Source organism: Astatotilapia calliptera, chromosome 13, assembly GCF_964374335.1.
Source record: "Astatotilapia calliptera chromosome 13, fAstCal68.1, whole genome shotgun sequence".
In the NCBI taxonomy this organism is placed as follows: domain Eukaryota; kingdom Metazoa; phylum Chordata; class Actinopteri; order Cichliformes; family Cichlidae; genus Astatotilapia; species Astatotilapia calliptera.
The window spans coordinates 21,016,540-21,041,431 of NC_137434.1; the positions used below are offsets into that span (position 1 = coordinate 21,016,540).

The window sequence follows — 24,892 nt, forward strand, 5'->3', positions numbered from 1 at the left end:
CTTGATTTACTGCAATGACAGTGTGTTTAGTATCATTGTCAAGCTGATAAATGAAGCTGTTGCCAATCAGATGCTTTCCAGATGGTATTGCCCGTTGGTTTAAAATATGACTGTATTTTTCTGTGTTAATCATTCCTGGTATCTTGAAATGATTCCCAACACCACTGGCTGAAATTCAGCCAAAACCATTACAGAGCTTCCACTGTGTTTCACAGATGGCTGTAGAGACTTACTGTTGTATCTCTCTCCTCACCTCCACTGTACAAAGGTTTGAACAAAAATTTCTAATTTGGATTCATTACTTTATAAGATCCATTGCCACTGATTTCCAGTCCACTTCTTGTGTAATTTGGCCATCCTCGGCATTTTCTCTCAGTTTCCCTTTCTGAAGAAAGAGTTCTTGACAGTCATCCTTGCACTGAGACCATTTCCGTGGAGGCTTTGGCTAACAGTTGATCGATCAATAGAGGGCTCAGATGGATCTCTTAGGTCCTGTGGCAGGTCTTTTGTATTTTTTTTATGAAGGACATAACTTTCAAATACTGTTCACCTGCTACTAAAAGTTCTAGTTTCTAGGCCTGGTCCTTCTTCTTTTGTTCTTCACTTGCCAATATACACCATGCTGAAATATGCCATTTTCATCTTTGAGAATGCTCTTTTAATTTTAGAACACATTTTATACTCTCAGTAAAAAATGCTGCATGTTACGTGCAGACTCACCACTGGTCCATATCTTGAGTTATGTCTTTTTTTATACTCGAATGGACGGTGTTGTGTGTTCTTAATGACCACTGATAAGTGGCTCAACAAAAACAGTTAAAAACAGCATTCTTCTGAAAAAGGTCACGTAGAAGGACTGAATAGAAATTAACTGAAAAAGCACCCGATGTCTAAAGAGAAACTTCAAAAGACCGTCCGAGAAACACAAGAATATCTGGCTATTTGGAAGCCAGAAGGCAAAGAAATTAGAGGTGGCTCGAGCCTTTTTGCACACTACTGTACCTCCATCAAATGTACTGAGCGAGAGTATAGCTGTAAGACAAGTAATATAAGGCTTAGGGTAACAAGAAGGTGATAATGAAATCTTTTTATCTAATGGAAAAAGTGCCTGAAAATCATAATAACCAGCCAAACAGCTTCTAAACAGGTTTACAAGATTATTGAAGGCATAAGACTTGAGATCTTTTTGAAATAGAAAAAAACACTACACTGAAATCACAAATCTCTGTGGGGCAAACATATTGACAGAAAGAGGCAGTAATTGGAGCCAAAGCTGGATTTGGACAAAGCAATCAGTGAATGAAGTGGTAAAGTGCAGGAATGGGACTTGGCTAAAGGGTTATGCAATATGGCTGGAAACCATGCTAGGTGCCATAATTGACTAAAACCTCAGTGGATGAGTTACTGGGTTAGGGTTAGGCAATAAACATAATAGGAGATAAAAAAAAACATCACATGCATCCAAAAAAAAGAAGCCAATCACTCTGCTGTAGTACACTTAACTGGGAATGATACAGCACTCAGGCTCAACATGCACCTCTAAGCCTTTGCTTATGTACCATGCCAGCTTCTTTAATCTTTCCCCTGGGGCTTCACCTCATACCAACAGGGACACTCCATCTCAGTGTCCTCTAAAGCAGACAATACATATAACCCAAATATGTGTTGGGTTTTTATGTTTGCTTTCTTGTTTTTACTATATTGTGGTCTGGTTTAATACGTTCTGATTAATTAATAATAACATCTTTTTCAGTTACCTTTCTCACTCACTATGCGTTAATAGACCTCTCGGGCTCTTCCTTCGCTTTCCGCTACCAGTCACCGCAGATAGCTGCCCCTCCCTGAGCCTGGTTCTGCCGGAGGTTTCTTCCTGTTAAAACTGAGTTTTTCCTTCACACTTTTTCCAAAGTGCTTGCTCATAGGGGGTCACATGATTGTTGGGTTTTTCTCTGTATGTATTATTGTAGGGTCTACCTTACAATATAAAGCGCCTTGAGGCGACTGTTGTTGTGATTTGGCGTTGTATAAATACAACTGAAAATTTAATTGAACATAAAAATGCAGAGTAAGTATTCCAGTGCATATATACAAAGTGACAGGTAAATAGTAGAAATTAAAAAAGCAGTTTCCATGCTTCTGTTGCAACATGATTTAGCAGAGTTATTGTGTTTCTCCAGTGATGTGATTGGTATTTGACTTTCAGTGTTGGGGACAAAAAGGTTGGCGAAGTCCTTTCCAAGCTGTCCGGTCCCAAGAGAGCCAATTTCAAAAACAGCACTTTGAAATGTATCGGATCATTATTTAAATTGAATTCCATCCACTTGGATGGCATCATTTGCATTTATATACACAGATACACTGTTAAGGAAAAATGGGCTCCTCATTTGCCAGAGATAAAGAGTTTTCAAGCAAAGTGAAAACAACAATCACTACAGTGTTTCAAAATGCCCTAATCCTACTGTCGCCAAGTATCATCAAATCTTTGTGTGGACAGAGTTTAGCACAAGTGTGTGTGTGTGTGTGTGTGTGTGTGTGTGTGTGTGTGTGTGTGTGTGTGTTATTAGAGATTTCCTAACTCTTAACTTAGTGAGAGATTATTATTTAATTGCAAATACGAGCCCCTGAGAACTGCAGCTGAATACCAAATAGGTTTTTATAATGTTTGAAGTATTGTAGTACAGAGCCCACTAGCTAATGAAGTCCCAATGGAATGGTTTCCCTAACTATAATTCACCTTTTGTTCTCACAAATGCTTCATCAGTTCCCCAGATCAAGTTAGGATATGCAACAACACATGGTGGATAGATTACGCCAGAAACGAAATAAATATATATAGTGTGGCTTCAAAAATGGAATCAATGGTACATTTTCGTAAAGATAATTGATTGATATGCTATACAACAAATAGAAATAACCAAATAATTCATTTATTACATATTAAATAATTACGAATTAATTATTTAATATGTTCTGTCATTTATCTTAAGGATTTCTTGTAGAGCATATATTGGTGAAGCAATAATTACTGCTCAGGTCTTATGACAAAGGACATTGCCTGCGAATAAAGTTAAAAACAATGAAACAATCCAACTTTTGTAAATTCTTTTGCTAGAAAACTGATTTTGTCAGGTGACCAGTTAGTATAGGGTACATATCTGAAGCTTTCTTGAATTTCAATGAAGCTTTTTTTTTTTTTAATCCCCCAGTGACCTTTTAAATTACTAGTTTTGGATAAACAAAACTCAAAGCACTTTAAACCATAGTGATTACAATCTGCCACCATAGATTGTGCATGTCCAATAAAATCTAACAAAGAGACAAATGGCTGAGATGGATGAAATGAAACAAACTGAGACAAACACATTACTTTAGACAGGTAATGATATTCTAAGAAATGAGGTGACAGAAATGGTTTATCTGTGCCTTCCTACACAGTCACAAATGTGTTTGTCCATATCTCTTGTATAACCATGTCCATGCCTCCTGTTACTCCAAACCCAAATTAAATGCACGCTGACTGAATCCTATCCAGTGCTTGAGTGCTTTTAACCACATTTGCTGTTGGAACCACCCTCACAGATGTGCTGCTTGGTGACAAACCCACTGTAAACCCACTGAACTCTTCATAGCATTTACACTGCATGCATGCACCATTTCATTAGTGATAAATGAGCCTTGCCTTTGGCCAATTAATGCTTTTTTTAATGTTTGCTTGATTTTTCATGTTTTTTGGGGTGTTTTTTGTCTGTGTTTATTTCACTTATAGCGATTGCATGGATTGTAGCCTGAGGTATCTACTGTCAAATGAATGCAAGTCTGATATCAATCATTGCTTCAGTGAGAGACCAGATTTCCATTAAGAGTCAACCTCACCCAAGGCTACATCATTTGATGCAAACTTTTCAGGAGAAGATGAGGTTATATTTTATCAGAAAAAGTTCTGCAGCACTATGCACCAAATAAATAATATTATCACAACCTATCATCCCTATGTAATTTATACTCAGGGGTTGGACTTCATTACTTTTATAGTTTTTTTATCATATTCTTTTTTAATTTTTTGTCTTTATTTACAAAACAACAAGACTTACTCAAGATCTTTTCTAATGTCAGGTCACAAGCTACTGTAATTCAAAGGTTTTATCACCAGTTTGAAGTCAGTGAATAGATAAAGCAGCACATACATAGTTAAAATAATACACTGATGATAAAGGAACTGGTACTTATATAGCATGTTTTTTACTCTGAGCAATAGGCTTTCGACTACAACCCCCGTTTACACTTTTATACAGCACTTTTTTATTGTGACACACACACACACCAGGAGCAACTTGGGGATCAATATCTCGCACTACTGATACTTCAACATGAAGACCGAACAAGCTTATTATTATAATGCGACCTACCTAAAATGCTACTTCCTTAGCATTTTTTTGCAGAAGTGTTTGCTATTAGCAAAGAATAAATAACAGAAATAATTATCACTAATGTAACTTGAGACCACACAACCGAAATACCAGCCTCTCCACTTATGAATCCAACACAAATATTCATTTCATTTGTCAAGTGACAGCCTGTCGCCCTCTTTGTGACACTTGTACTTTGCCTTTAACAATATTTTTGGGGTTCTTTTTTTAAAAGCAAATCTTGATCCAATTAAATCACACGCATACTGCTTTTCCCAAGCAATGCTGCCTATTCACATTGCACATTATTAAGCATCACATTTATTATTGTACATCTAAGTATTGGTAGCAGCATTTGTGTTTTTGCATTGTGGTTGTTGTCATCTGCTAAATGTCATTATTATTACAGCTGATTATTTTTTACTGTCTTGTGTGTGCTGATATTTTGTTTTTGCAGATAATAACTTACAGATGTTGAGCAACTGCCACTGAGGACTGCTACCCTACATGGGCCTTCACAAAAGCAAAGTGTCTTGATTGTGCATCTAAATTAAGATCAAGCGCACTTCACCATCATTTTTAGATGGGTAGTTTAAATTTAGTAGTCTACAGAGATTTCAACGATTAGATATATTTTTTCAAATTTGGACAAATAGTTTTGAATAATCATCTTGTCATAGTTGTTATAATAGCCCACAAAAATGCCAAAACCAAAAATATATTGATCCTATTAACAAGCACCAACTGTGTTTTAATCAGCAGCTGAAAACATTTAGCAACAAAGCTGGTAAGTTTAAATGTTTTAATGAATTGCATGATTGTTAGTAACTGGTTGGTAATAAAATTTGGTGTAACTAGGATTTAAAAATTCATTATGACCTTATATTGTATTGCAATGCAGTTGGTCTGAGAAAGATAATGGGATCGGCTTTCAGGTTTTTGAAGGTCTAGGCTGTGACAGGAGACTTCAGCCAATCACAGGTCTTTTCAGATTGAATTAGCTGAGTGCATGAATAATAATTTACCCAGGAAAGGCTCGGTTTTTGTAGTTCCGCCTTTGTACGCCACAACAGTTGACTTTAAATCGCACACAATCCAGATGTGATCGAAGTGACGACTTTCAGCTTTTATTCAAAGTGTTTTAATTGCATTTTTATTAACTGTTCAGGAATTAAAGTCAGTTTTATCCATGGCTATTAGACTCATATTAATGTAGCTCCTCAGGCAGGACTAATCAGAGCCTTCCCAGGCAGGCTTGCAGGATAATACCGGATCATGCTGTTTTGATTGACTGGAAGAAAGAGTTCTCCTACCACTTCATTATACCCCTTTACCTCATGAGAAGTCATCTGCACACATGATTTCTTTTAACTAAAATCTACAAGAGGTGACACTTTTGATAAACTAGAAAATAAGAACTCAAGTAGCAGATGTGGGGGGCTGTACTTTGTGGAAATGATGCTTTGAGCTAAATTCTACCATCAGCATGGTACTGTAACATTCTCATAGTCAGCTATGAGCCTCTGTACACCACCACACATGGGTTTTAAATCAAACCACTAAGATGTGATTGAAGTGCAACCTTCCAGCTTTAATTCAAGATGTTTTACAAAACTTCTGCAGCTGTTTAGGAATTGGAAAAAATGTTATACAGGGAGTGCAGAATTATTAGGCAAATGAGTATTTTGTCCACATCATCCTCTTCATGCATGTTGTCTTACTCCAAGCTGTATAGGCTCGAAAGCCTACTACCAATTGAGCATATTAGGTGATGTGCATCTCTGTAATGAGAAGGGGTGTGGTCTAATGACATCAACACCCTATATCAGGTGTGCATAATTATTAGGCAATGTCCTTTCCTTTGGCAAAATGGGTCAAAAGAAGGACTTGACAGGCTCAGAAAAGTCAAAAATAGTGAGATATCTTGCAGAGGGATGCAGCAGTCTCAGAATTGCAAAGCTTCTGAAGCGTGATCATCGACCAATTAAGCGTTTCATTCAAAATAGTCAACAGGGTCGCAAGAAGCGTGTGGAAAAACCAAGGTGCAAAATAACTGCCCATGAACTGAGAAAAGTCAAGCGTGCAGCTGCCAAGATGCCACTTGCCACCAGTTTGACCATATTTCAGAGCTGCAACATCACTGGAGCCAAAGTAAGAAAGGCTGAAAGACGACCACCACTGAACAAGACACACAAGCTGAAATGTCAAGACTGGGCCAAGAAATATCTCAAGACTGGTTTTTCTAAGGTTTTATGGACTGATGAAATGAGAGTGAGTCTTGATGGGCCAGATGGATGGGCCCGTGGCTGGATTGGTAAAGGGCAGAGAGCTCCAGTCCGACTCAGACACCAGCAAGGTGGAGGTGGAGTACTGGAGCTCAACTCCCAGTCCTACTGCCAGTTTCTGGAAGACACCTTCTTCAAGCAGTGGTACAGGAAGAAGTCTGCATCCTTCAAGAAAAACATGATTTTCATGCAGGACAATGCTCCATCACACGCGTCCAAGTACTCCACAGCGTGGCTGGCAAGAAAGGGTATAAAAGAAGAAAAACTAATGACATGGCCACCTTGTTCACCTGATCTGAACCCCATTGAGAACCTGTGGTCCATCATCAAATGTGAGATTTACAAGGAGGGAAAACAGTACACCTCTCTGAACAGTGTCTGGGAGGCTGTGGTTGCTGCTGCACGCAATGTTGATGGTGAACAGATCAAAACACTGACAGAATCCATGGATGGCAGGCTTTTGAGTGTCCTTGCAAAGAAAGGTGGCTATATTGGTCGCTGATTTGTTTTTGTTTTGTTTTTGAATGTCAGAAACGTATATTTGTGAATGTGGAGATGTTATATTGGTTTCACTGGTAAAAATAAATAATTGAAATGGGTATATATAAGGCTAGGCAGCGCCTGTATCACCTACGACAACTGAGGAAGTTCAGGGTCTCTCCAAAGATCCTCAGGATTTTCTATACAGGCGCTGTGGAGAGCATCCTCACACAGAACATGACATCGTGGTTTGGGAACAGCTGTGTGAAGGACCAAAAAGCTCTCCAGAGAGTGATCCGTACAGCAGAACGCTGCTGCAGGATTGCTCTCCCCCCGCTTCAGGACACCTACACCAGGAGATGCCGGACTAGAGCAGCGCAGATACTGAAGGACCCGTCCCATCCTGGCAACAAACTGTTCCAACTTCTGCAATCTGGTAGAAGGTTCCGCATCTTCCGGGCAAGGACAGAGAGACTCAAGAGGAGCTTCTATCCCCAAGCCATCCGTGCCCTAAACACACACACCCGCCCTCTCACAGAATTCACCTGCTTGCTGCTACTACTGCACATTCACCCAATGTATATAATATATATATATATATATATATATATATATATATATATATATATATATATATATATATATATATATATATATATATATATATATATATATATTAGTGCTGTCAAAATTATCGCGTTAATTGTTAAGATCAACGCGAAATGTTTAATGCATTAAAAAAATTTAACGCTGATTTTGTTTTTTTATTAATTTCCTGTAATCTAAGACTTTTAAATTCATGAGCACCTCTGGAGGAGGGGGCAACAGTGTGCTATGCTGGCGTTTGGCCTGACAGAAATGATTAGAAGAAGAAGAAGAAGTGACACCATGCTACTATCTAGCTAACACTAGCTAACACACGCAAGCATGGACGAGGGCGGACTTTTGGGTGGAAAGTTTCTCTTTAAGAAGTTGCCTGATGGCTTGTTGGACAAAATGAGAGTAAGATGCACAATTTGCAACGCTGAATTCAAGTACCACAGAAGCAGTTCATCACTGGCGTATCACCTGAGAGCAAAACACCCAACTGAATCCACCTCTACGGGACCTCGCCAGTCTACGCTTCAGGAGTATGGTGCTTGTGGACGAATAACAAAAAATGTGAGAGAAAAGGTAACCAATTCCTTGGTTGTTTGGATAGCTAAAAACTGCCGACCAGTTAGCATAGTAGAAGATGATGGACTGAGAGAAGTCATTCGTGCTGCATCAGGAGATGAGTGTTACAATCTGCCCTCGAGAGGAACCATTGTGTCGAGACTGCACACTTTGTATGGGGACCAGAGGGCTCAGCAGTCCAGCAAGCTTGTGCAAGTAAGGAATGTCGCTCTCACCGGAGACCACTGGACTTCGGTGAACAACGATAATTACTTAAAATATAAAGAATAAAAAAATGTAATTGGAGCCAGGCTATTAATAAAGTAATTGAGATTAATCGCAATTAATAACAGAAAATTGTGAGATTAGTTAGTTAATTTTTTTTAATCTATTGACAGCACTAATTTATATATATATATATATATATATATATATAATGTTCTTCCTCTACACACACACACACACACACACACCAATTTTTTTGCACATGTCGAGGAGCGTGTCAGGCTACATTTCACTGTGTGTTATACTTGTATAACTATGCATGTGACAAATAAAGAACCTTGAACCTTGAACCTATATTTGTTTTTTGTTAAGTTGCCTAATAATTATGCACAATATTAGTCACCTGCACACACAGATATCCCCCTAAAATAGCTAAAACTAAAAACAAACTAAGAACTACTTCCAAAAACATTCAGCTTTGATATTAATGAGTTTTTTGGGTTCATTGAGAACATGGTTGTTGTTCAATAATAAAATTATTCCTCAAAAATACAACTTGCCTAATAATTCTGCACTCCCTGTACATAGTGGCCCATTTTCAGAATTGCCTTTTATATTTTATCACTACAATTTTAAATATGAGTCCCAAGTAGATGTTGGTGCAAGTGAGGAAGGCCTTCATTAGGCTGAAAGAAAAAAAACGACAACAAATTTAAACAAATCAGATAAATACCAAAAATTTTAGGCATAGCCAAATCAATAACTTGGTAAATTCTTAAAAAGAATGAACGCACTGGCCAACTCCGCAATACCAAAAAGCCCAAAAAACCAAAGAAGGCAACCACAGTAGAAAATAACAGAATTATTTAATGGTTAAGTAAAACAAATTTACAACATCTAATCAAGTCAAAGGGAAGGGGAACTCCAGGGGAAGTAGGAACGTCCTTGTCAGAGTGAGCAATAAAGAGGCACCTTCGTGAATGTAAATACAGAGTTTACAACAAGCAGCAAACCACTGGTTATACTCAAGGAAAAGAAAGACATTTCTGAAAAGAAATCTCTGGGCAGATTAACTTGTACCAGAATGAAGGGAAGAGATCGAGGAAGACACAAACTGCTTGTGATCCAAAGCATACCACAATATCTGTCAAACATAATCGAGGCAATGTTATGGCATGGGCATGTATGGCTGCCAGTGGAAGCGGGTCACTAGTGTCTATTAATGCTGTTACTATTGATAGAAGCAGCAGGATGAATCTTGGAGTGTAGAGGGCTATACTCTCTCCTCAGATTCAGACAAATGTTGCAAAACTGATCAGACAGCATTTCACAGTGCAAATAGTGATAATGACCCAAAGCATAGTGACAGTTAGTTAGTTTTGAGCCTCTAAAAACAGGAGACTATGCATAAAGTGGCTCTAATGAATAAACAGTGAATGCAGGTCTTTTTTGTAAAACCCCCTGAATTAAAGCTAACGGCTAAACACTAGTGTACAGAGGCAAAACTACAAAAATTCTGTCTCTGTTCAACAAATTATAGACCTAACTGTATAATAAGTTCACACAGGAAGTGAGACCACTGGTGAAATGGGTTGAGTAGAGGGCTGCCAAAAGAATAAGTATAAGCCATATGGCTATGCTCATTTGCTCAGAAGGACTTAAAACGCTCAGGGGGAGGAAAGAGCTGCAGGAGGAGTGCTCACACACACTAATACAACCTGCATTGTGTCTCTTTTTCTAAATGATACTAAAAGAAAAAACAGATTTAGTCATAAAAGAAAAATATACAATTTTAATTGGGAAATGACATTTTTTTTGCACTTAAACCTTTTTTGCAGACCAAAAGGAACAATTGTAAGCATAGCTCATTCAATCAGAGCTTTATGGTGCTAGAAAAAAAATCAACAAAAAAACCATAAATCCATGCTGAGCTTTTTTCCTAAAAAGGTAGTAAATATAAAACTGTACAATTTTTTTATGTCTTCTGTTTTAGAGGACTTCATTTAAATGTCTAAAACAAACTTTTGCATTAAGCAGCAGGTCAGCTAACACGGGGGGAAGATGGTGTCATGGGCCAACAGGAGATTCTCTCACTTTTAACTCACCAAATAATTTGTGGAGGTGAAATTCCTGGAGGTCACCTTTCAGCAGAGTGCCTTTTGGTGTCCATGCTGTGTACTGGGGGTGCACGATTATCCTCCTCCAGCCGGATCATGGCGTCTGGAAGGCAGACAGGGAGCAGGGGGCAGAAATAAGGACAGGAAACAAGATAATGTGTTAAAAACACACGTGTCCAAATTAGGAAGTGAAACACGTATAGCACGTCTTGTAGCTTTTCATCTGAAGGTCAATCATTAACAGGTGGATAGTCTGTAATATTAATTTCAGTTCGGTCACAAATGACCAGTATTTGTCTCCAGAAATTAAACATTTCAGCTTTAAAAATAAAGCCAAATGTCTTTATTCTGTAACTAAGCATATAACGCAGCCAAATAGCTCATATTGCCCTCCAAAATAGCTTGACATCCCCTGCAATGCTAAAATATTTCTTTATGTTTTATTTATGCAATATGTTACAATCAAGGATCTACTCAAATCGTGTGGCTACCATTCCCCACTGGATAATATCTGTCAAAGGGAAGAATGGCACGTCTTCATGTCTAGGGAAGTGTTCATGCCTTATATAGTCTTGGTCTAGTAGAGTTGCTTGCTGTACATAACTGGATCTAGCCACAGGCTAAGGAAGCAGACCTTCTGAGAGCTCATTAAAACAGTCTTCAAGTGAATGTACTATAAAAGAATGAGCTTGCCATTACAAATAATCAGAAGTAATGGAGCGGTTCCCACACTGAAAAAACATTTATTAAAAACGGAAGTCATAGCTGGCTTGGATGAGTAAATGAAAAAGGGTTACGGAGAGGAAGAAGGCCAAGGCACGGGCTTGATACTAATATTCAAACAATTCACAAACACCTCCAGCATTGTGAAATAAATGAGCATACCGGTCTCATTTTCGTGTTACATACAAATTACACCTCAAAGGTCAATCGAGGAAATATTTCCTTTCTAATGGGAAGTTGCATGACATTTCTAAGCAAGGACGACTCTCTACAGTGACTTCTTTTTTTAGTAACACTGACATTTTCAGTGGCTGCATGAGCACTAAAGTGAAAACAGGCAAATTTAAATACAAATGAACAACTGTTTTGTAGGATTTAAAATGAGACATTTTAACAACATGGAGTATTTCATCCTAATACCAATGACCGTGCTTGGCCTATCTGCTTCACAGTTTAGCAGAGTCTGCAGAGGCGTTCTCAAGTGAGACCGAACGAGACAATTACCATTTTCAAGTTTCCACTTTAAATCTGTAACAAGACTTGATCTGAGTCTCAGTTTATAAGAAATACCCAATGAATGAGGGGGCTTTTCCCACAATAATGTGAAATGGTAATTATTCAGATATGAGAATGTCGACGTACAATAGCTCATTAGTACTCTGTTACAGAGATGTTTTATACGGTACATGTGAAGGGCACTGCTTTAAAGTAACAGATAAAAGGTCAAGTAATTATATAAGTTTTAGTTCATAGTTTGAATTAAAACTGTTCTGAAGGAGGAAACTGAATCGTTCATGTTCAAAATGCAACTGTGGGCCCTTTGAAAAGAAGCTCATGTTGTATTGGAGATTGAGCATTCATACACCAGGCGCAGGCATTAATCGCCAAATAGAATAAAAAAACCTGACAACATTTTTCCTGATCTCTGCTCTCTGGTCTTGTTGTGTTGCTCCAGCTGGTTAAAAAAAAAATGTAACCGACTTAGCATTAGTTCACGATTCAAACACGAGAAATATATGAGCTTGAAAATACAAAGTTGACGTGCATTTCGTTAAACAGTTGCAAGAAAACATGTGCAGCAGTCAGCAATCAAAGTTCACCGCATATTGTCCAAAAAATTATGTGAGAAAATGTAATTACAAACCCAGACATGTCAATTCATTTTTATCTCCCAAGTATTAGAGTACTATAGTATCAGTACTATATGTCCATGCTACAGTATCAGAGCTGTGATTTTAGCCAGCAGATAAGTGTTTGGGGTGGTGTTTAGCACTGTTGCCTCGCAGCAAGAAAGTCCTGAATTTCGCTCAACTCCACCATTCTTTTCAGTTACTTCCTCCCACAGTACAAAGACATGCAGTAGTTGGGTTAGGTTAATACCTATAGTAGCAGCCCCCCCCCCCTCTCAAAGTCTCATATCTCTCTTTTTCCAAAACTGAGCCTCTTATCTCACCCAGCTTTGGTCCAATATAAATCTACAAGCAGCCCTCTTCAATTTTATTGGCCAAAAATCCATTCATATCACTTTTCACTGAATGTTTATCCTAAACTGTGAGAGCAGAAAAGTGAGAACAACTGCACAGGCCCTAGTAAAACTGCCCTTGATTAATGTGTTTTAGGATTTATATTTAAGTCAAATAGTCAGTGTTGGGTTAATTTAAGAGCCTCAAGTTTTGCTGGGACATGATAGAAAATAGGGTTCAAACTTCACTAAAGAAAAAAAAATGTTTACTCTACTGCGATAAATGCTACAAATGACTCAGTTTCTGCATGCAAGGGTCTGCAAGAGCCTCAGTGAGCGTGTTATAAATGTATGGAGGAGTATATATTGTCTTCAGCTGTAACACTGCATATGGGAATGTGTAGGAGCAAAGCAGTTTGTATGAATGTGCCTGTGAGAGTGGCAGAAACATAGACATCCACAGAAAGACAGAAAGAAACAGTCTGTTTCTTATGGTTGAACTGCAGTTGAGATTCAGCCAAGGTCATCCTCTTACTTATGACATACATGGAGCCAGACTGAGCCTCTCACTTGGACGCTCTCCATCTGCTCCCACTGATAAGACTGGCTACTTCATGAGCAGCAGACAGACACTACAGCTCTGTATTGTGTATTATATACAGCGGTAATGTCATTAAACCACATTAAGGTTGTCTTAATTTGCCATAAAGATGATAGACAACATACACATGGTATATAGTGTGTGCTAGTATAAGCATAGTATAGATGTTTATCTTCCTAAAAAGTCCACTTTATAATATTTAAAATGCACTGGGATTTAAATGTGGGGTAGATGAGCTACTGCAAGGACAATACTCCTAAGTTAAAAGAGCTGTCATGCCACAAAGGTGGACACGGATCATCTGTTAATTGGTTTATGCATATGAACTGGAAAACTAATTTGTAGGCCATCAAAGACGGCTGAAAACGGCTTAACCAAAATAATAAGACCTTAACTGGACTATGCAGACTGCACACATTCCACACACTTTTCCTCAGTGTCTTCTGAAACTCATAGTTACAAGTTTAATATGTGTGCAGCTGGCTGGCCAGCAGAGCTGCCCTGCCTTCTCCCGATCAACACTCAGTCACCACTTTGTGAGCTAAAGCTTGCTTTAAAATTTATGAGAGGGGAAGAAAAAGAAAATCTTTCTGACATATCAGTGAGGACAATGAGGATTTTTTTGTAAGCCTTCTGTTTTCTGTGCTCAGAGAAGCACACGAATTCCAGATTGGCTTTGTGAAGGACAGCAGCAGCCCCAACAGTAATACTGTATGGGTGAGACATTAATGCCTAAAGAGATTAGAGAGGCGCCGTTGTGGCAGTCTTTAAAAAAAATGCATGATAGTGATAATAGATATCCGCGTTTAAGAAAGCTGCAATAAACTAATAGGGAGTCAAATTCACAGCACTGTGAGGAAGTTTTGTTTTACACACGCTGAACATAAATATGATTGGCAGTCTTCTGTCAGTTGTCTTTCCATGACACATCAAACAAATAACAGATTGTTAAATCGGGCTAACAAGCAAAAAGGTTCCTATGTCAAACCACAGAAACCTTGACAGCAGCCTGACCACAGGCACAATGTTTTCTTCATTAAAATTTCACACTGTTAAAATGAGTGAAATTGTGAACCATCTGCTTAAACACTGTCATGTCCTCACGCGAACACATACAGTGGTCTTGTAAAGGGCTACATTCAAAACTTCAAACAAATGGCTAAAATCCAGGCAAGCTTCCCTGACGGCAAAAGGTCCACAGGCTGATCACCATAACTACAGCTGATGATCTCAACATGCGATGCTTCCTGTTAAATGAGCCTTAGCCCATGGAGGTGGACCAATTGGCAGGAAATGAGAACAAATTGATTGGGAAACAGATGGAAGAGAAGCAGCCACTATAAAGCCCATGAGGCTTTAAAGGAAGGAAAGAGTTGAGGGTTGGAAATGAAAATGAGGCAGAGAGACTGAGAACTGAGAGCAAACAGCATGAAATAAAGGGCAGATAAAATGAACTACGGGACATAACTTTTAAAAGCTTGGAAGAGAATAAAGAGATTCCACGTTGAAATCAGAGAACTTAAACCTGAGATCTAAATTGGTTTCACTTCATTCACTGAGAGCAAAAAGTAAAACTTTCAACTGTGGCGTTTGCTTTTCTGTCAGTGACACATTTTGAACACATTGCATGTGATCTGCTTCGTGAAGTTAAAAATATTGCAAATTGTCTGCATGATAGATATTTGCTGTGTATTGCTTCCAGGAAACAAGACATTGAACAAGGCCTTGAAAATTTGCCAAGGCATTCTCACTCTCGCACGTTTGTTAAATCTTCTTCTCTCTGAAGTGGTCCACACCGAGACAATATCTACACCGTCAGAGCCAATTTTTAGACTGATTTAAGAGTCATTCAATTTTTGTTTTCAGATTAATCAGCAGTGATGGCAGAACAGGTCTTTGCGACCTTCCAAAAAACCGCATGAATGTGAGACAGTTAAGCTCTTTAGAGGCACAATCTGTGATCCAAATATAAACTCAAAGGTCAGTACCACGAAATCTCAAAAGGAAAGCTGCCACACACTCTCATGTCAAAAGACAACAAGACTTAAGCATTTGTGATGTTTGGACTGGCACATTTTCGCTTTAAGAATAATAAAAAGTAAAGTAAAAAAAAAACCACTGCGAATTTCACCACTATGCCAGTATTAACTATATGTCAATACATTGGGATCAGCATAATAACAGCATAATGCATATCATTTAATGCTACATGTATAAACACAACAACCAGCATAAAGGGGTAATCTGCGACTTGCCATGAGTTACTGTTACGACCGATAAAGGATTTTTATTATCAATGCCGATATTTTGATATATCTGCCAATAATTGTTTCTGTCAGTCCCAAACAACACAAACAGATTTCCTTAAGAAATATATTGCGGATTATTTGCTTATATATCAGCTGGTTGTTGTGTTTGTAATGTTCCAAACTCATATTGCCAACAGTGAAGTTGGAGAGTGCCCTCTAGTGGACAAATTATCCAACATCAACACTCATAACACAGTTGAAGGGTGTTTCTCCTGTCTCTACTTTTTAAATTTTAATTTGTGGGCTTTTATAAATGCCGATACTGATATAGCAGTGCATAGCTAATAGGGCTGCACAATTAATCGTTAGAAAATCGCGATCTCAATTCATACTTATGTGTGATCTCATTTCCAAATGACAACGATTTTTTTTTTTTTTAAAGAAAAAAAGATGACGATTGTACCGCATTTTGATCCGGGACATAATCTGCATGAAAACAAGCGCTCACTCTTCCTGCTCAGCAAATGACAAGGGCGGAGCCTTATACCACGTGATACAGAAGCCAGCTGGCAGGGGAAAAAACGGAGAGACGAAGCTGTAAGGCCAAGAAAGTGACAGGAGAAAATCCGTCCCGGTCAACCACCCAAACATCAATAACGGGAACAGCGCTTCCCTATACCCGTCGAACTCCCGCAGGCACAAAGAAATTACAGAGGCTATCACTTATCACCTGACCAAAGATATGGCTCCCATCAACACTGTGCAAAGCGAGGGATGTATGAAAATGATACTGCGGTCAACACCCTAGACAAACGCTACACAGTGCCATCCCGCAACTATTTTTCAAATGTTGCACTACCTGTTCTATACATTACAAGCAGTACAACATTTTGCTTCAAGGACAAAATGTGAGACATTTATTGTTTTGTTATGTTTATTTATTGTTTTTATGTTCTGTGGCAACTGTTACGAAGTTGATGTGCAGTTAATAAGTGCAATAAATATTTATATTGGAAAAGAAAATCGTGAGAGAATCGTGATCTCAATTCTAAGCCAAAAAAATCATGATTCTCATTTTATGCAAAATCGTGCAGCCCTAATAGCTAATATCGGCCAACATATTGGGCTCTACTGACAATAAAACAAAAATAATGCTAGGAAAATCTGTTTATGTTTTGTGTGTTTGAAAGAAGAAAAAGAATCAGCTGATCGATCTAATTTTTAAAATCACCAGATCTCGAGCAGGCCCCTCCTTGTTTTTACAGGCTTAGTACTGGCTTGTGGTCGTAGCAAGCAAAAGAGACATACATTGTGTTTGTGTTTAAAATGCACAAACAATCAGCTCTGCAGTGGCGATAGTGAATACACAAACAAACGTTTTGATGAATAACAATGTATGTTTGTTTACTCCACAGGGTACTTGGAATTTTCTTTGGCCTTTGCTTTTGAGACAGGTTTTTCAGCAAAGTTACATACTGAAACCATAGCTGATTTCACATGCAGTAAATAGGTTTTGAAATACCCTGAAATACCTGCTGGGCTGATAAAGCTTCTATGCTGAATGGCAAGTCTAATACAGAAAAAAACCATTAATGACTATCCCTTTGAACTGAAACTAACAAATACAGAGAAACCTGCACTTTCAAGTGTTTATTTAGATGAATTCTATCATTCAGGGTCAGTGGATTAAAACCTCTGGCTCTCTATATAAGTTATAAAGCAGCATACTGAAGAAAACCCATGTAAGAGTTATACCAAGTAAAGAAAAATCCTACTACATTAAGAGATTTAGAACTAATAAAAAGGAGAAAAAAATAAAATTATTTCAGGAATGTGCCACTTCACTGTGAATTACCTCTAACTTGAACTAAGCCTCTGTACTAGAGGATAATTCATGCCATTATGCCATGAATTTAGATGTGCTCCTATTAACAGCCTATTGATCCTGGCGATGTAGACAGTGTCAGATAATGACAGGTCTAACCCAAGCCAAGTCAAATTACAGGCAAATGTATTCATATTAAGCACTTTAAATAAACAGGCTGTTTGCAAAGTGTATGAGTCATCAGTGGAAGGATGGGACTCGCATGGGTTGAGGGTATTTATCTGCCCAGAGTGTGAATTAAAAAATCCAATCCCGGTCTCCACATCATTAACCCTTAGTAGCTGCTATGACCTTAGATGTTCATTTGATCTTAACATGTTTTGGTGAGTGTCGGAGTGGAATGGGATGAGGCTGTGTGTCTATGTGATGGGGAGTGGGGGGGAGGGGGGGGGGTGACCCTTTGATGTTGTAATGCAAAATTTCTTTTATCTCTCGTGGAGCGTTTGAGACCGGGCAGGCTGTCCAAAAACTCAATTAGAAATACTGTGAATGTGTGCTGACAGCATAAGAGGAGGCGTGAGGCACAGAGGTGTGAAGGATACAGGGAAAAAATAAATGTAACTATTAGTCCAAATGGGACCACTAACTGAGCAACACAGACCTAAAAAGTCGATTTTTTTTAAATATAAAATCTGGTCAATTTAACTACAGAGAAGGAAAAAAAGAAAATCCTAGAGTTTGGTAGCAAAATGTCCAAAGAACAAACCAATTTTCTGTTTATGACTGACTCAGAATGTATAGCATCCAGCTGGTGTACAAGTAAACTTTTCACCGACATTCAAGTTAATGGATAGCATTGCCTTTGATGGATAGCGGAATGCAGCTTGCTTGACAAATGATGGGTATCCTTGCTGCACAGAGTGAAATTCTTAAACCCATTCATCCAGCCACCATCCAGGGCTTCATCATCACAAATACCACAAAGATAAAGCATAAAAGAATTCAGAATCCCCAAAGCTCAAAGCTCTTAGCATGCTCAATCAGCCAAAACTGTGTGGGTTGTTGGTACTTCCCTGATGAAGTACACTACCATAACTTAGAAAGAAGGTGGGAAAAAAGAGGGAATGGAAATAAGGATGAGGATGGAATGAATGGCAGGGAGAAGAAGAGGCGGAATATGTGGCTGCATGTTTTCCCCATCTATTTGCTGTGTATATGAACAGGACTGGCAGACCCATCTGCATTCTTTTATGACACTGAAAAGATCCACTGCAGCTTAGGTGAGAAGGGAGGAAAGCAGAGAGTAGAGGAGGTGGGGAGGAAAAGAAGCAGAGGCACGGCTTTTTACATTAGGCTTTTCATCTCTCTTCTGCCATCGGTCATCAGAAATGGGAGAACACTGACTCCCAAACACTGTGCTTCATTCCAATTCCATTTAGCTCACAACTGTTTGAGAAAGAGGGCTATATTACAATGTCCCGAAAGGCACAAAAAGAATTATTCATGCACAAAGGAATTTAACTGCATTGTTCCATCGCCAGTACCAACAAAAGGATATTCTAGGATTTCAAATGAAGATGGTCATCCATCAGACAAAGGCTATTTCTAATATTCATCTTTCTGTACCAGTGATAGTCATGAAATACTTCCTGTGGAGTGTCATGAAATAAATAAATAAATACCTAAATAAAGGAAAGAGGTGAAAAATGTGGTTAAGAGGCCGGTGCCGCAACATCAGGAGAAACACACTGTTAAATCTGGCCCCCTTGATCCGTTTAATCAGAGCGCACTCAGTGTCTCCCACAAGCACACACACAAAAAAAATATACTCTGTTCTCATACATCTGTGAGACTTACTGGGTGACTTTTTAATATGTTAGGCCATAACTAAGCATGTATAATGCCGAGAAGTGTTTGTGTGTGCAAGAAGTCACTTCAGAGAGAATGATATGTTTACCTTGCGTTTAGAAATCATGGGAAAAAAGCATCTTTAGGCCATTTGTTTGTTTTTTCACAAGTTATTTGTCCAGTTTGACCTTTTAATGCTGCACAAACAGTAAGTCATAAACAGTAATGGGGACCCCCAAGATCTTCATAGTGAAATTGAGCTATAACAGAAAAGAGATCTGAGCTTTATTTTCGGAGCGTTTAAAGTGAAGATCCAATAAAATGCTGTGCAGAGGGAGAAAGAGAGGACTTAAAATAAAATAAGAAACGGAATAAAAAAGGTAATAAAAATGTAATAAACTGTAAAACACAACTTTATAATAGTCCTGAATAGTAAAAGGCATGGCATTATTTTCTAGTATGTTTATGACATCACCAGATAACAGAACAACAACTTTGTCCTCTTTTTCTTGACTGCTCATAACGAGGCTCCTACTGAGGCTGTTGGCTTGTGGCTGCACCTGCACCACTGAAAGGGACCGGCTCATAACGAGACATACGTGAGCATGATCGGCTGACCATTGCGTCTCTAGTTATGACAGCCAAAACTTCTCCATAGATGGACAGGTAATGATTTTGCTCCAGTGCTCCAGTCAGGCAGTCTCAAAGGAAAAAATATCAATCAGATTATTTTGATAAAGACACTTTTTTTTATCCAGTGGCATTTGATTAACAGCTAATCTGGATATTTCTGTCTTTGATGTGCAGTTTGTACAAATCTGGATTTATTCTTTACGCAGTTGGTTTGGCTAAACCATAGACTGTATAAAGCAAACATGACATTACCAGTCCGATTTTAAAGGCCGGATGATAAAAACTTGGCTCTGTAATGTTGAATTTTTGGAGCTAAAAGTGACCATATATGGATGAGAGGGTAGAGCTCTACCCGCTCAAGTTATCAACTAATGTGGTTAACAAACTACACACTGACCATATGAGTGCATCACACAGGACAAATATAACTACTAAATGGTGCTATGTAACATACTAATTAAATACTAGAATGTCAATAATAAAAGCTGTTGCGCAAATGCAATACAATACAATTAACGACAGGCAGGAGCAATTATTTGCCAGATAACTGCATTAGAAATTTTCCAGAAAGCACCAACACCACAGAGAAGTCTATTTCAGTGACTTGAATTAGCTAAGGCAAAGCACGAGGCACAGCTGCAGGCTACAACCACCCATGCTGGAATCCATCTATCAATCAAAGTGACCACATCTCTAACCCTTCAAAGCTAAATGTATTATAGTTAATATATGGCCAATACCATGACTTCTTTCCCCACCCCTCCACCAAAAAAAAAAAAAAAAAAAACTAAATAAAGTGCACAAAGGATTTTAAATTATTTCATGATTCAGGCTTTAAAATGCTAATATTAAAAACTGGAGCCCTTAATGAATTTGAATGGGCAAGTCATTAAAAATATCCCCCACTGTACAGTTTATTAAAGAGGATAAATTAGCTATAGAAACTAACATTGTTCCAGGCTGTAAACATGATGGTTTACATCGCAGTCTTGACTTGTTTTTGGAGTCAGCTGCAGATTTTTACCATTTTGAATTTTTCACCTCTGCTTATCCTGCTTTAGCAAAAGCTAAGCATTTTAGCCATTTATCAATTACTTTCAGTTATTTGAATTATAGTTTCAATTTTTTAAGTAATTGTTCACACGTTTCTGCATTCTTTGTCTTAGTTGCAAAAATAGAATTCAAATCTTGATTTTCTTTTGACTTCGCTGAGGCACAAAAACCCTCTTACCCCCAAACACAAATAGAAGTAATCTCTTAGATACAAATATCTATGTGGTAGCTGCTCTATAACATGTAGGGTGTTCGGTGTTTTAGGGAATGCTTTGTTTAAAAAATAGGTAAATAAAAATGAAGCACTATCACCCACCAGGAGAGAGAATCGTTTGTTGTTCAAAGTCTGAAAATACCTGCAGCACAGATAAATACAATGTTGGGAATAATGAGAGGCAATAAAATTACAAAAATGCAAAATACAATCAAAACAAAACGCATTAGAGAGAACAGCGTAACAACCTTATTAACGCAACACAAACTGATTCACAGTTTGCTGTTTAGAATGACAGCGGCGTTTGTTCCTTCCTCGCTCTGCTGGATCAAGAGTTAATTTTGCTTTGAGCGACTGTGAGCGGCAAGTGACAGCGGCGAATTAATGGTTCGTTATACTCAGTGTAAGCAAATGGCGAGCCAGTGATGGAGCAAAATGGATTTGCGCACACATCCGACGCCAACCATGACATCTCTTCAAGTATTCCAAAACAGTCAGACACTCATGAAGAAGAATTTAAAAGCAGCACTGGTTTGTGAAACCGCGGGACTTTTTCAAAGCACATGCGGAAAGCTACTTCTGAAGAAATCTGAAACCTAAAGAAAAACTCAAACACTCATAATCATTCATCATAAATGTGATACATTGCTCACTCAAACTTGAGCTAAATGAATTTTCCACTTTCTTTTCATTCAGGGCAGTCGCTTGAATCAACATGACACCTTGCACTTGCCATGTGTTCAGAGGTGCAAGATCAAGTAAAAAAAAAAAAAGTTAAGACGCTGTTGGCACTGTGGGATGGCTGGTTTTGGAAAGGGTGTCATTAAATTTTGATAGACCATGTCAAAAATATTTTGCTAGCTTGGGATTAATAGAAAGAAAATTGCACAATTGCAGAACGTGTTGTACATGCAAATCCCATTAAGAGACACGCTGCTGGTTTTACTGATGTGTTTTGGGATCAGTTTGTTTCTATCACATTAGCTATTTTCTCTGGTTTGGAAGTCACACGATTATAATACAGAAGCTCTTTTTAGGTTCACACACATGAGACTACAAAACTCTTAATCTCCTGTGTCCACGGATCACCTCAGGGTGAAATTCAGCCAGGCATCGCAGATTAGAGTCCATCTATTCTAGTTGCTACTTCAAGGAGAGTTCACAAATATTATATCTTCTATTCCTTGTACCTTTTACTTACATATATATTCGTATTTATAAATGCAAGTATGTGTACTTGTGTATATATTGTTTTTTTCTGTATATGTCTGAAATAAAGATACAACACAATACAATACAATCTCTGCCATGATCCAAAAAAGAGCATGTGTGAGTTATCAAATGGGAAAATGTAAATCTCCAGTACACCATACCATCTTTTTTTTCCTTATGTATTCTAAATAGCTTAATATAAAGGGTGGCACATGACGGTAGCTCTTTCAATCTTTCACAACTCCGGGGGCAAAAAGTTTAAAAATACACAGCCACATTCAGGCAAGACTTATGACCAGGAGCCAGTGATGTGTAGAGGTCTTATGGATGTACACCAGGCTATTTGCATGTGTCATTCTGATGGATGAAGCACAAGCAGAGATCAAATGACCCTGCTGCTCAGACAAGTGTTGTGTTAAGTTGGGCCACATCCTGTCCCTTGCACTGTTGCTTTCATTGAGTGTGAACACGCTCATACCATTACAGCAGCGAGACCTGCTAGTGGTGCTGAGGGATGGTGCCTTTGCACAGAGGAACTGGGAAGAGTGGGGATCAATGTGAAATGTGCATGAAAGATAAGAAGAAGAAGTACATGCTGTAAGTCTGTGAACCAGAAAAATAAGCCAGGAAAAGGATGCCCCCAGTAGCACTCTAGGAGTAAATAAATTCAGTGATTATTAAGAGATGAGGGGTTTTTATTCCACTCCCTAAATTCCTCTGAATTATGCAACTATGAAAAAATACTGTGACACGAAGATCTCCAAAGACTAAAGATAGCACAACAGAGGTAAATAAAATAACGAAGAGCTAAGCAAGAGATTTATTAAAAACAGCCCCAAAAATTTCCTAATAAGTGCACACTCTCAAAGCAGTGACTCAGCAACGCTACGACACACTAAAACTTTCTTTTCTGACTCGCCGGACACTTACTACTTTTATCACCCGTGGCATATTGTTAGCTCAAAAGCAGAGACAGAAACATAGTAATTATTTCTTTTGAGGTATTACATTGTTGCCATTCCAGTGGCGGGGAAGTAATGATAACAAACTTACATAACTTAACAGAAAATGTTTATGCTTTGGCAGCAGTCATGTTTTCAAATTTGTTCTGCAAAACAAAGAAAAGTGACTGCAGCTCCAGGGGAAGAATGTCTTGCCTTGGATGCAAACATCTGCCCCATGAATTGTCATTTCATTTTTTCCATGGCTCTTTGAACCATAAGGACACAAAGGGAATTCTTCTTGAAGCTCTCACTCTCTCTTACACCCAAATAAAGTAAGATTCAATGAATTTGTTTGGTTAGGCCATTTTAGTCCCGTCAAGCACTTGCACTGTACTCTGCAGACACGCATTAATAAAAGTACACACTACAGCCTTGTGCAGGAGAGTCGAGAAGTTGATACACTGTGTGACAGATCTCTACAAGATGCATTAAAGTTTAATACTGCTTGAATCAGCACATGCTCTCAAAAGTTGCAGGGCTGCACATTTTCCTGTACTAAGATAATTATTCTGTAAACCGGAGCATCCAAAACATCTGCCCGGACAATCTGTTTCACATAAATAACCTGATTAGAACACAACTTTGTTTTAAGCATTTTGACAGATTTCGCATTTCACCCTTCGGCTGCTCTTAGACACATTCAGCGGTGAGACAAATAAATCTTGCTTTAGACACCTGGTGCTGCAAAGACTGAAAGAGTCAAAACACATGAGGAATTTCAACTGTCTACAGAGTCTCAAGCTCTCAGTATTCCTGCATTGTTAATGTTACTGTTCACTAACAAAGCATTACAGCACAGGCCAAGTGGTTTAAATCCCAATTGTACCCAGCCACTAGCAATTAAAACACATAGGTCTGGCAGTAATGTGATTAACTTTCTTCACATTAGCACAGGATAGTTCTTGGAAGTGAAACTCGGAATTAAGAAGGAGCCCAAACACTGGATTGTGAACAATGTAAATAACCTCTGCCACATCCTGATTATGATATATGGAAAGCAAAGCACTCTGCTCAAACTCCTGTCCAAAGCTGAGACACAATAAACGGGGTCATTACCAAACCAGGGAAATTACTCAGACTGTGTTTCACTTGCGCTCCAAAGAACGGTCGATCATTGTTAACTTATTATATCACCTCAGATCCTGATAGCCAAAGTACAAATAATAAACAGAGAGACAGCAAAGAGGTCACAGGGGTATCCATCTCCCCTGGAGATTAAGGATTAAGCAGGATGCGACTGATGTAACGACAGGAGCTTTAGGAAAAAGATGACTGCAAACTCTTAACTGCCCCCTTCGTGGCTCAGTTGAAAATGAGATTTAATGAGATTATTTTAAAGAGCTTTAGTGAGACTAATCTGGATAAAAAAGAGCTGTTAAGTAAACATGAACAGCAAGAAA

General features: G+C 38.4%; 1 protein-coding gene across 1 annotated transcript in view; it reads right to left on the minus strand.

The window, feature by feature from the left end:
• Positions 1-24,892, minus strand: part of chrm3a (cholinergic receptor, muscarinic 3a) — an 86,972-nt gene that overhangs the window by 51,673 nt on the left and 10,407 nt on the right. The window contains exon 2 of the mRNA XM_026189907.2: positions 10,657-10,771. The gene's annotated coding sequence lies outside the window, so the exon portion shown is untranslated. The remainder of the gene's footprint in view (positions 1-10,656; positions 10,772-24,892) is intronic.